The 12,704-nt window shown below is 36.6% G+C and overlaps 1 protein-coding gene and 11 non-coding genes across 23 annotated transcripts in view; 11 read left to right on the forward strand and 1 right to left on the reverse strand.

The window, feature by feature from the left end:
- The window catches only part of LOC142342119 (cilia- and flagella-associated protein 46-like), a 754,419-nt gene that overhangs the window by 41,906 nt on the left and 699,809 nt on the right, over positions 1 to 12,704 (reverse strand). The window lies entirely within an intron of this gene.
- Trnag-ucc (transfer RNA glycine (anticodon UCC)) lies at positions 1,124 to 1,194 on the forward strand. Its single transcript has one exon. It is a non-coding gene; the product is annotated as a tRNA-Gly (tRNA).
- Trnag-ucc (transfer RNA glycine (anticodon UCC)) lies at positions 2,344 to 2,414 on the forward strand. The gene has a single exon. It is a non-coding gene; the product is annotated as a tRNA-Gly (tRNA).
- Trnag-ucc (transfer RNA glycine (anticodon UCC)) lies at positions 4,477 to 4,547 on the forward strand. Its single transcript has one exon. It is a non-coding gene; the product is annotated as a tRNA-Gly (tRNA).
- On the forward strand, positions 5,697 to 5,767 carry Trnag-ucc (transfer RNA glycine (anticodon UCC)). Its single transcript has one exon. It is a non-coding gene; the product is annotated as a tRNA-Gly (tRNA).
- On the forward strand, positions 7,727 to 7,797 carry Trnag-ucc (transfer RNA glycine (anticodon UCC)). The gene has a single exon. It is a non-coding gene; the product is annotated as a tRNA-Gly (tRNA).
- On the forward strand, positions 8,539 to 8,609 carry Trnag-ucc (transfer RNA glycine (anticodon UCC)). Its single transcript has one exon. It is a non-coding gene; the product is annotated as a tRNA-Gly (tRNA).
- Positions 8,832 to 8,902, forward strand: Trnag-ucc (transfer RNA glycine (anticodon UCC)). Its single transcript has one exon. It is a non-coding gene; the product is annotated as a tRNA-Gly (tRNA).
- On the forward strand, positions 9,138 to 9,208 carry Trnag-ucc (transfer RNA glycine (anticodon UCC)). The gene has a single exon. It is a non-coding gene; the product is annotated as a tRNA-Gly (tRNA).
- On the forward strand, positions 10,039 to 10,109 carry Trnag-ucc (transfer RNA glycine (anticodon UCC)). Its single transcript has one exon. It is a non-coding gene; the product is annotated as a tRNA-Gly (tRNA).
- On the forward strand, positions 10,649 to 10,719 carry Trnaa-ugc (transfer RNA alanine (anticodon UGC)). The gene has a single exon. It is a non-coding gene; the product is annotated as a tRNA-Ala (tRNA).
- On the forward strand, positions 12,484 to 12,554 carry Trnag-ucc (transfer RNA glycine (anticodon UCC)). Its single transcript has one exon. It is a non-coding gene; the product is annotated as a tRNA-Gly (tRNA).

A 12,704-nucleotide genomic window follows, 5' to 3' on the forward strand; every position in this document is an offset into this window, starting at 1 on the left:
CTAACCCAAAAATAAATTATAATTAGCTAACTAAACTTTTTTTATCAAAACAGCCTGATAAATTTCTCAACAAAACAAAAAATTCATTGTGACGGCATAATTCAAGCATTGCTGTTGCAATGAAAGCATAGCAAACCTACAAGATGTTGACATTAAAACGAGTCCGGTACGATGCAAAATTTTATGCTTCAAATTAAATAGCAAATTGGATGCAGCGTTCGTGTAGTGGTAGCATAGCAGACTTCCCAGCTCTTGACATGGGTTCGATTCCCGTACGATGCACAAATTATTCAAAGTTGGTATCTAACCCAAAAATAAATTATAATTAGCTAACTAAACTTTTTTATCAGAACAGACTGATAAATTTCTCAACAATACAAAAAACTCATAGTGACGGCATAATTCAAGCATTGATTGCTGTTTCAATGAAAGCATAGCAGTCTTACAAGATGTGGACATGGGTTCGATTCCCGATGCACAAATTATTCAAAGTTGGTAGCTAAGCCAAAAAAGAATTGTAATTAGCTAACTGAAACTTTTTATCAGAACAGCCTGGTAAAATTCTCAACCAAACAAAAAACTCATAGTGACGGCATAAATTGAGCATTGATTGCTGTTTTAATGAAAGCATAGCAGTCGTACAAGATGCTGACATTGAAAGAAGTCCCGTACGTTGCATACTTTTTTCCATCGAATTAAATAGCAAACTACAAGTATCGTTGGTGTAGTGGTAGCATAGCAGCCCTCCAAGCTGTTGACATGGCTTCAATTCACGTACGATGCACAAATTATTCAAAGTTGGTAGTTAAGGCAAAAATGAATTGTAGTTAGCTAACGAAACTTTTTATCAGAACAGCCTGATACATTTCTCAACAAAACCAAAAACTCATTGTGACGGCAAAATTCAGGCATTGATTGCTGTTGCAATGAAAGCATAGCAGTCTTACAAGATGTTGACATTAAAACAAGTCCTGTACGTTGCATACTTTTTTCCATCGAATTAACTAGCAACCTCCCAGCATCGTTGGTGTAGTGGTAGCATAGCAGTCTTACAAGATGTTGACATTAAAACGAGTCCTGTACGTTGAGTACTTTTTTCATCGAATTAACTAGCAACATCCCAGCATCGTTGGTGTAGTGGTAGCATAGCAGCCTTCCAAGCTGTTGACATGGGTTCGATTCCCGTACGATGCACAAATTATTCAAAGTTGGTATCTAACCCAAAAATAAATTATAATTAGCTAACTAAACATTTTTTATCAGAACAGCCTGATAAATTTCTCAACAAAACAAAAAATTCATTGTGACGGCATAATTCAAGCATTGCTGTTGCAATGAAAGCATAGCAAACTTACAAGATGTTGACATTAAAACGAGTCCGGTACGATACAAAATTTTATGCTTCAAATTAAATAGCAAATTGGATGCAGCGTTCGTGTAGTGGTAGCATAGCAGACTTCCCAGCTCTTGACATGGGTTCGATTCCCGTACGATGCACAAATTATTCAAAGTTGGTATCTAACCCAAAAATAAATTATAATTAGCTAACTAAACTTTTTTTATCAGAACAGACTGATAAATTTCTCAACAATACAAAAAACTCATAGTGACGGCATAATTCAAGCATTGATTGCTGTTTCAATGAAAGCATAGCAGTCTTACAAGATGTGGACATGGGTTCGATTCCCGTACGATGCACAAATTATTCAAAGTTGGTAGCTAAGCCAAAAAAGAATTGTAATTAGCTAACTGAAACTTTTTATCAGAACAGCCTGGTAAAATTCTCAACCAAACAAAAAACTCATAGTGACGGCATAAATTGAGCATTGATTGCTGTTTTAATGAAAGCATAGCAGTCGTACAAGATGCTGACATTGAAAGAAGTCCCGTACGTTGCATACTTTTTTCCATCGAATTAAATAGCAAACTACAAGTATCGTTGGTGTAGTGGTAGCATAGCAGCCCTCCAAGCTGTTGACATGGCTTCAATTCACGTACGATGCACAAATTATTCAAAGTTGGCAGTTAAGGCAAAAATGAATTGTAGTTAGCTAACGAAACTTTTTATCAGAACAGCCTGATACATTTCTCAACAAAACCAAAAACTCATTGTGACGGCAAAATTCAAGCATTGATTGCTGTTGCAATGAAAGCATAGCAGTCTTACAAGATGTTGACATTAAAACGAGTCCTGTACGTTGCATACTTTTTTCCATCGAATTAACTAGCAACCTCCCAGCATCGTTGGTGTAGTGGTAGCATAGCAGTCTTACAAGATGTTGACATTAAAACGAGTCCTGTACGTTGAGTACTTTTTTCATCGAATTAACTAGCAACATCCCAGCATCGTTGGAGTAGTGGTAGCATAGCAGCCTTCCAAGCTGTTGACATGGGTTCGATTCCCGTACGATGCACAAATTATTCAAAGTTGGTATCTAACCCAAAAATAAATTATAAATAGCTAACTAAACTTTTTTTATCAGAACAGCCTGATAAATTTCTCAACAAAACAAAAAATTCATTGTGACGGCATAATTCAAGCATTGCTGTTGCAATAAAAGCATAGCAAACCTACAAGATGTTGACATTAAAACGAGTCCGGTACGATGCAAAATTTTATGCTTCAAATTAAATAGCAAATTGGATGCAGCGTTCGTGTAGTGGTAGCATAGCAGACTTCCCAGCTCTTGACATGGGTTCGATTCCCGTACGATGCACAAATTATTCAAAGTTGGTATCTAACCCAAAAATAAATTATAATTAGCTAACTAAACTTTTTTTATCAGAACAGACTGATAAATTTCTCAACAATACAAAAAACTCATAGTGACGGCATAATTCAAGCATTGATTGCTGTTTCAATGAAAGCATAGCAGTCTTACAAGATGTGGACATGGGTTCGATTCCCGTACGATGCACAAATTATTCAAAGTTGGTAGCTAAGCCAAAAAAGAATTGTAATTAGCTAACTGAAACTTTTTATCAGAACAGCCTGGTAAAATTCTCAACCAAACAAAAAACTCATAGTGACGGCATAAATTGAGCATTGATTGCTGTTTTAATGAAAGCATAGCAGTCGTACAAGATGCTGACATTGAAAGAAGTCCCGTACGTTGCATACTTTTTTCCATCGAATTAAATAGCAAACTACAAGTATCGTTGGTGTAGTGGTAGCATAGCAGCCCTCCAAGCTGTTGACATGGCTTCAATTCACGTACGATGCACAAATTATTCAAAGTTGGTAGTTAAGGCAAAAATGAATTGTAGTTAGCTAACGAAACTTTTTATCAGAACAGCCTGATACATTTCTCAACAAAACCAAAAACTCATTGTGACGGCAAAATTCAAGCATTGATTGCTGTTGCAATGAAAGCATAGCAGTCTTACAAGATGTTGACATTAAAACGAGTCCTGTACGTTGCATACTTTTTTCCATCGAATTAACTAGCAACCTCCCAGCATCGTTAGTGTAGTGGTAGCATAGCAGTCTTACAAGATGTTGACATTAAAACGAGTCCTGTACGTTGAGTACTTTTTTCATCGAATTAACTAGCAACATCCCAGCATCGTTGGTGTAGTGGTAGCATAGCCATCTTCCAAGCTGTTGACATGGGTGCGATTCCCGTACGATGCACAAATTATTCAAAGTTGGTATCTAACCCAAAAATAACTTATAATTAGCTAACTAAACTTTTTTTATCAGAACAGACTGATAAATTTCTCAACAATACAAAAAACTCATAGTGACGGCATAATTCAAGCATTGATTGCTGTTTCAATGAAAGCATAGCAGTCTTACAAGATGTGGACATGGGTTCGATTCCCGATGCACAAATTATTCAAAGTTGGTAGCTAAGCCAAAAAAGAATTGTAATTAGCTAACTGAAACTTTTTATCAGAACAGCCTGGTAAAATTCTCAACCAAACCAAAAAGTCATAGTGACGGCATAAATTGAGCATTGATTGCTGTTTTAATGAAAGCATAGCAGTCGTACAAGATGCTGACATTGAAAGAAGTCCCGTACGTTGCATACTTTTTTCCATCGAATTAAATAGCAAACTACAAGTATCGTTGGTGTAGTGGTAGCATAGCAGCCCTCCAAGCTGTTGACATGGCTTCAATTCACGTACGATGCACAAATTATTCAAAGTTGGTAGTTAAGGCAAAAATGAATTGTAGTTAGCTAACGAAACTTTTTATCAGAACAGCCTGATACATTTCTCAACAAAACCAAAAACTCATTGTGACGGCAAAATTCAGGCATTGATTGCTGTTGCAATGAAAGCATAGCAGTCTTACAAGATGTTGACATTAAAACAAGTCCTGTACGTTGCATACTTTTTTCCATCGAATTAACTAGCAACCTCCCAGCATCGTTGGTGTAGTGGTAGCATAGCAGTCTTACAAGATGTTGACATTAAAACGAGTCCTGTACGTTGAGTACTTTTTTCATCGAATTAACTAGCAACATCCCAGCATCGTTGGTGTAGTGGTAGCATAGCAGCCTTCCAAGCTGTTGACATGGGTTCGATTCCCGTACGATGCACAAATTATTCAAAGTTGGTATCTAACCCAAAAATAAATTATAATTAGCTAACTAAACATTTTTTATCAGAACAGCCTGATAAATTTCTCAACAAAACAAAAAATTCATTGTGACGGCATAATTCAAGCATTGCTGTTGCAATGAAAGCATAGCAAACCTACAAGATGTTGACATTAAAACGAGTCCGGTACGATACAAAATTTTATGCTTCAAATTAAATAGCAAATTGGATGCAGCGTTCGTGTAGTGGTAGCATAGCAGACTTCCCAGCTCTTGACATGGGTTCGATTCCCGTACGATGCACAAATTATTCAAAGTTGGTATCTAACCCAAAAATAAATTATAATTAGCTAACTAAACTTTTTTTATCAGAACAGACTGATAAATTTCTCAACAATACAAAAAACTCATAGTGACGGCATAATTCAAGCATTGATTGCTGTTTCAATGAAAGCATAGCAGTCTTACAAGATGTGGACATGGGTTCGATTCCCGTACGATGCACAAATTATTCAAAGTTGGTAGCTAAGCCAAAAAAGAATTGTAATTAGCTAACTGAAACTTTTTATCAGAACAGCCTGGTAAAATTCTCAACCAAACAAAAAACTCATAGTGACGGCATAAATTGAGCATTGATTGCTGTTTTAATGAAAGCATAGCAGTCGTACAAGATGCTGACATTGAAAGAAGTCCCGTACGTTGCATACTTTTTTCCATCGAATTAAATAGCAAACTACAAGTATCGTTGGTGTAGTGGTAGCATAGCAGCCCTCCAAGCTGTTGACATGGCTTCAATTCACGTACGATGCACAAATTATTCAAAGTTGGCAGTTAAGGCAAAAATGAATTGTAGTTAGCTAACGAAACTTTTTATCAGAACAGCCTGATACATTTCTCAACAAAACCAAAAACTCATTGTGACGGCAAAATTCAAGCATTGATTGCTGTTGCAATGAAAGCATAGCAGTCTTACAAGATGTTGACATTAAAACGAGTCCTGTACGTTGCATACTTTTTTCCATCGAATTAACTAGCAACCTCCCAGCATCGTTGGTGTAGTGGTAGCATAGCAGTCTTACAAGATGTTGACATTAAAACGAGTCCTGTACGTTGAGTACTTTTTTCATCGAATTAACTAGCAACATCCCAGCATCGTTGGAGTAGTGGTAGCATAGCAGCCTTCCAAGCTGTTGACATGGGTTCGATTCCCGTACGATGCACAAATTATTCAAAGTTGGTATCTAACCCAAAAATAAATTATAATTAGCTAACTAAACTTTTTTTATCAGAACAGCCTGATAAATTTCTCAACAAAACAAAAAATTCATTGTGACGGCATAATTCAAGCATTGCTGTTGCAATAAAAGCATAGCAAACCTACAAGATGTTGACATTAAAACGAGTCCGGTACGATGCAAAATTTTATGCTTCAAATTAAATAGCAAATTGGATGCAGCGTTCGTGTAGTGGTAGCATAGCAGACTTCCCAGCTCTTGACATGGGTTCGATTCCCGTACGATGCACAAATTATTCAAAGTTGGTATCTAACCCAAAAATAAATTATAATTAGCTAACTAAACTTTTTTTATCAGAACAGACTGATAAATTTCTCAACAATACAAAAAACTCATAGTGACGGCATAATTCAAGCATTGATTGCTGTTTCAATGAAAGCATAGCAGTCTTACAAGATGTGGACATGGGTTCGATTCCCGTACGATGCACAAATTATTCAAAGTTGGTAGCTAAGCCAAAAAAGAATTGTAATTAGCTAACTGAAACTTTTTATCAGAACAGCCTGGTAAAATTCTCAACCAAACAAAAAACTCATAGTGACGGCATAAATTGAGCATTGATTGCTGTTTTAATGAAAGCATAGCAGTCGTACAAGATGCTGACATTGAAAGAAGTCCCGTACGTTGCATACTTTTTTCCATCGAATTAAATAGCAAACTACAAGTATCGTTGGTGTAGTGGTAGCATAGCAGCCCTCCAAGCTGTTGACATGGCTTCAATTCACGTACGATGCACAAATTATTCAAAGTTGGTAGTTAAGGCAAAAATGAATTGTAGTTAGCTAACGAAACTTTTTATCAGAACAGCCTGATACATTTCTCAACAAAACCAAAAACTCATTGTGACGGCAAAATTCAAGCATTGATTGCTGTTGCAATGAAAGCATAGCAGTCTTACAAGATGTTGACATTAAAACGAGTCCTGTACGTTGCATACTTTTTTCCATCGAATTAACTAGCAACCTCCCAGCATCGTTAGTGTAGTGGTAGCATAGCAGTCTTACAAGATGTTGACATTAAAACGAGTCCTGTACGTTGAGTACTTTTTTCATCGAATTAACTAGCAACATCCCAGCATCGTTGGTGTAGTGGTAGCATAGCCATCTTCCAAGCTGTTGACATGGGTGCGATTCCCGTACGATGCACAAATTATTCAAAGTTGGTATCTAACCCAAAAATAACTTATAATTAGCTAACTAAACTTTTTTTATCAGAACAGACTGATAAATTTCTCAACAATACAAAAAACTCATAGTGACGGCATAATTCAAGCATTGATTGCTGTTTCAATGAAAGCATAGCAGTCTTACAAGATTTGGACAATGGTTCGATTCCCGTACGATGCACAAATTATTCAAAGTTGGTAGCTAAGCCAAAAATGAATTGTAATTAGCTAACTAAAACTTTTTATCAGAACAGCCTGGTAAAATTCTCAACCAAACAAAAAACTCATAGTGACGGCATAAATTGAGCATTGATTGCTGTTTTAATGAAAGCATAGCAGTCGTACAAGATGCTGACATTGAAAGAAGTCCCGTACGTTGCATACTTTTTTCCATCGAATTAAATAGCAAACTACAAGTATCGTTGGTGTAGTGGTAGCATAGCAGCCCTCCAAGCTGTTGACATGGCTTCAATTCACGTACGATGCACAAATTATTCAAAGTTGGTAGTTAAGGCAAAAATGAATTGTAGTTAGCTAACGAAACTTTTTATCAGAACAGCCTGATACATTTCTCAACAAAACCAAAAACTCATTGTGACGGCAAAATTCAAGCATTGATTGCTGTTGCAATGAAAGCATAGCAGTCTTACAAGATGTTGACATTAAAACGAGTCCTGTACGTTGAGTACTTTTTTATCGAATTAACTAGCAACATCCCAGCATCGTTGGTGTAGTGGTAGCATAGCAGCCTTCCAAGCTGTCGACATGGGTTCGATTCCCGTACGATGCACAAATTATTCAAAGTTGGTATCTAACCCAAAACTAAATTATAATTAGCTAACTAAACTTTTTTTATCAGAACAGACTGATAAATTTCTCAACAATACAAAAAACTCATAGTGACGGCATAACTCAAGCATTGATTGCTGTTTCAATGAAAGCATAGCAGTCTTACAAGATGTGGACATGGGTTCGATTCCCGTACGATGCACAAATTATTCAAAGTTGGTAGCTAAGCCAAAAATGAATTGTAATTAGCTAACTAAAACTTTTTATCAGAACAGCCTGGTAAAATTCTCAACCAAACAAAAAACTCATAGTGACGGCATAAATTGAGCATTGATTGCTGTTTTAATGAAAGCATAGCAGTCGTACAAGATGCTGACATTGAAAGAAGTCCCGTACGTTGCATACTTTTTTCCATCGAATTAAATAGCAAACTACAAGTATCGTTGGTGTAGTGGTAGCATAGCAGCCCTCCAAGCTGTTGACATGGCTTCAATTCACGTACGATGCACAAATTATTCAAAGTTGGTAGTTAAGGCAAAAATGAATTGTAGTTAGCTAACGAAACTTTTTATCAGAACAGCCTGATACATTTCTCAACAAAACCAAAAACTCATTGTGACGGCAAAATTCAAGCATTGATTGCTGTTGCAATGAAAGCATAGCAGTCTTACAAGATGTTGACATTAAAACGAGTCCTGTACGTTGCATACTTTTTTCCATCGAATTAACTAGCAACCTCCCAGCATCGTTGGTGTAGTGGTAGCATAGCAGCCTTCCAAGCTGTTGACATGGGTTCGATTCCCGTACGATGCACAAATTATTCAAAGTTGGTAGCAAAGCCAAAAATAAATTGTAATTAGCAAACTAAACTTTTTAGCAAAATTTCTCAACAAAACCAAAAACTCATTGTGACGGCAAAATTCAAGCATTAATTGCTGTTGCAATGAAAGCATAGCAGTCTTACAAGATGTTGACACTAAAACGAGTCCTGTACGTTGCATACTTTTTTCCATCGAATTAACTAGCAACCTCCCAGCATCGTTGGTGTAGTGGTAGCATAGCAGCCTTCCAAGCTGTTGACATGGGTTCGATTCCCGTACGATGCACAAATTATTCAAAGTTGGTAGCTACGCCAAAAATAAATTGTAATTAGCTAACTAAAACTTTTTATCAGAACAGCCTGGTAAAATTCTCAACCAAACAAAAAACTCATAGTGACGGAATAAATTGAGCATTGATTGCTGTTTTAATGAAAGCATAGCAGTCTTACAAGATGTTGACACTAAAACGAGTCCTGTACGTTGCATACTTTTTTCCATCGAATTAACTAGCAACCTCCCAGCATCGTTGGTGTAGTGGTAGCATAGCAGCCTTCCAAGCTGTTGACATGGGTTCGATTCCCGTACGATGCACAAATTATTCAAAGTTGGTAGCTACGCCAAAAATAAATTGTAATTAGCTAACTAAAACTTTTTATCAGAACAGCCTGGTAAAATTCTCAACCAAACAAAAAACTCATAGTGACGGAATAAATTGAGCATTGATTGCTGTTTTAATGAAAGCATAGCAGTCGTACAAGATGTTGACATAAAAACGAGTCCCGTACGTTGCATACTTTTTTCCATCGAATTAAATAGCAAACTCCAAGTATCGTTAGTGTAGTGGTAGCATAGCAGCCCTCCAAGCTGTTGACATGGCTTCAATTCACGTACGATGCACAAATTATTCAAAGTTGGTAGTTAAGGCAAAAATAAATTGTAGTTAGCTAACGAAACTTTTTATCAGAACAGCCTGATATATTTCTCAACAAAACCAAAAACTCATTGTGACGGCAATTTCAAGCATTAATTGCTGTTGCAATGAAAGCATAGCAGTCTTACAAGATGTTGACATTAAAACGACTCCTGTACGTTGAGTACTTTTTTCATCGAATTAACTAGCAACATCCCAGCATCGTTGGTGTAGTGTTAGCATAGCAGCCTTCCAAGGTGTTGACATGGGTTCGATTCCCGTACGATGCACAAATTATTCAAAGTTGGTAGCAAAGCCAAAAATAAATTGTAATTAGCTAACTAAACTTTTTAGCAAAATTTCTCAACAATACAAAACACTCATAGTGACGGCATAATTCAAGCATTGATTGCTGTTGCAATGAAAGCATAGCAGTCTTACCAGATGTTGACAATAAAACGAGTCCCGTACGTTGCATACTTTTTTCATCGAATTAAATATCAAACTCCAAGCATCGTTGGTGTAGTGGTAGCACAGCAGCCTTCCAAGCTGTTAACATGGGTTCGATTCCCGTACGATGCACAAATTATTCAAAGTTGGTAGCTAAGCCAAAAATAAATTGTAATTAGCTAACTAAAACTTTTTATCAGAACAGCCTGGTAAAATTCTCAAACAAACAAAAAACTCATAGTGACGGAATAAATAGAGCATTGATTGCTGTTTTAATGAAAGCATAGCAGTCGTACAAGATGTTGACATTAAAACGAGTCCCGTACGTTGCATACTTTTTTCCATCGAATTAAATAGAAAACTCCAAGTATCGTTGGTGTAGTGGTAGCATAGCAGCCCTCCAAGCAGTTGACATGGCTTCAATTCACGTACGATGCACAAATTATTCAAAGTTGGTAGTTAAGGCAAAAATAAATTGTAGTTAGCTAACGAAACTTTTTATCAGAACAGCCTGATACATTTCTCAACAAAACCAAAAACTCATTGTGACGGCAATTTCAAGCATTAATTGCTGTTGCAATGAAAGCATAGCAGTCTTACAAGATGTTGACATTAAAACGAGTCCCGTACGTTGCATACTTTTTTTCATCGAATTAAACAGCAAACTCCAAGCATCGTTGGTGTAGTGGTAGCATAGCAGCCTTGCAAGCTGTTGACATGGGTTCGATTCCCGTACGATGCACATATTATTCAAAGTTGGTAGCAAAGCCAAAAATAAATTGTTATTAGCTAACTAAACTTTTTTAGCAGAACAGCCTGATAAATTTCTCAACATTAAAAAAAACTCATAGTGACGGCATAATTCAAGCATTGATTGCTGTTGCAATGAAAGCATAGCAGTCTTACAAGATGTTGACATTCAAACGAGTCCCGTACGTTGCATACTTTTTATCATCGAATTAAATAGAAATATCAAAGTATCGTTGGTGTAGTGGTAGCATGGCAGACTTCCCAGATGTTGACATGGGTTCGATTCCCGTACGATGAGCAAATTGTTCAAAGTTGGTAGCTAAGCCAAATATAAATTGTAATTAGCTAACTAAAACTCTTTATCGGAACAGCCTGGTAAATTTCTCAACAAAACAAAAAACTCATAGTGACGGCATAATTTAAGCATTGATTGCTGTTTTAATGAAAGCATAGCAGTCTTACAAGATGTTGACATTAAAACGAGTCCCGTACGTTGCATACTTTTTTCATCGAATTAACTAGCAAACTCCCAGCATCGTTGGTGTAGTGGTAGCATGGCAGACTTCCCAGATGTTGACATGGGTTCGATTCCCGTACGATGCACAAATTATTCAAAGTTGGTGGTTAAGCCAAAAACAAATTGTACTTAGCCAACTAAACTTTTTTATCAGAACAGCCTGATAAATTTCTCAACATTGCAAAAAACTCATAGTGACGGCATAATTTAAGCATTGATTGCTGTTGCAATGAAAGCATAGCAGTCCTACAAGATGTTGACAATAAAACGAGTCCCGTACGTTGCATACTTTTTTCCATCGAATTAAATAGCAAACACTAAGAATCGTTGGTGTAGTGGTAGCATAGCAGCTTTCCAAGATGTTGATATGGGTTCGATTCCTGTACGAAGCAAAAAATTATTCAAAGTTGGTAGCTAGGCCAAAAATAAATTGTAATTAGCTAACTAAAACTTTTTGTCAGAACAGCCTGATAAATTTCTCAACAAAACAAAAAACTCATAGTGACGGCATAATTTAAGCATTGATTGCTGTTGCAATGAAAGCATAGCAGTCTTACAAGATGTTGACATTAAAACGAGTCCCGTACGTTGCATACTTTTTCTTCATCGAATTAAATAGCAAACTCCAAGCATCGTTGGTGTAGTGGTAGAATAGCAGCCTTCGAAGCTGTTGACATGCGTTCAATTCCTGTACGATGCACAAATTATTAAAAGTTGGTAGCTAAGCCAAAAAAAATGGAATTAGCTAACTAAAACTTTTTGTTAGAAAAGCCTGATACATTTCTCAACAAAACAAAAAACTCATAGTGACGGCATAATTTAAGCATTGAGTGCTGTTGCAATGAAAGCATAGCAGTCTTACAAGATGTTGAAATTAAAATGAGTCCCGTACGTTGCATACTTTTTTTCATCGAATTAAATAGCAAACTCCAAGCATCGTTGGTGTAGTGGTAGCAAAGCAGACCTCCAAGCTGTTGACATGGGTTCAATTCCCGTACGATGCACAAATTATTCAAAGTTGGTAGCAAAGCCAAAAATAAATTGTAATTCGCTAACTAAATCTTTTTGTCAGAAAAGCCTGATAAATTTCTCAGCAAAACAAAAAACTCATAGTGACGACATAATTTAAGCATTGATTGCTGTTGCAATGAAAGCATAGCACTCTTACAAGATGTTGACATTAAAACGAGTCCCGTACGTTGCATACTTTTTTTCATCGAATTAAATAGCAAACTCCAAGCATCGTTGGTGTAGTGGTAGCATAGCAGCCTTCCAAGCTGTAGAAATGGGTTCGATTCCCGTACGATGCACAAATTATTCAAAGTTGGTGGTTAAGCCAAAAACAAATTGTACTTAGCCAACTAAACTTTTTGATCAGAACAGCCTTATAAATTTCTCAACATTACAAAAAACTCATAGTGACGGCATAATTTAAGCATTGATTGCTGTTGCAATGAAAG

This window comes from Convolutriloba macropyga, chromosome 1 (assembly GCF_964194025.1).
Source record: "Convolutriloba macropyga chromosome 1, txConMacr16.3, whole genome shotgun sequence".
NCBI lineage: Eukaryota > Metazoa > Xenacoelomorpha > Acoela > Convolutidae > Convolutriloba > Convolutriloba macropyga.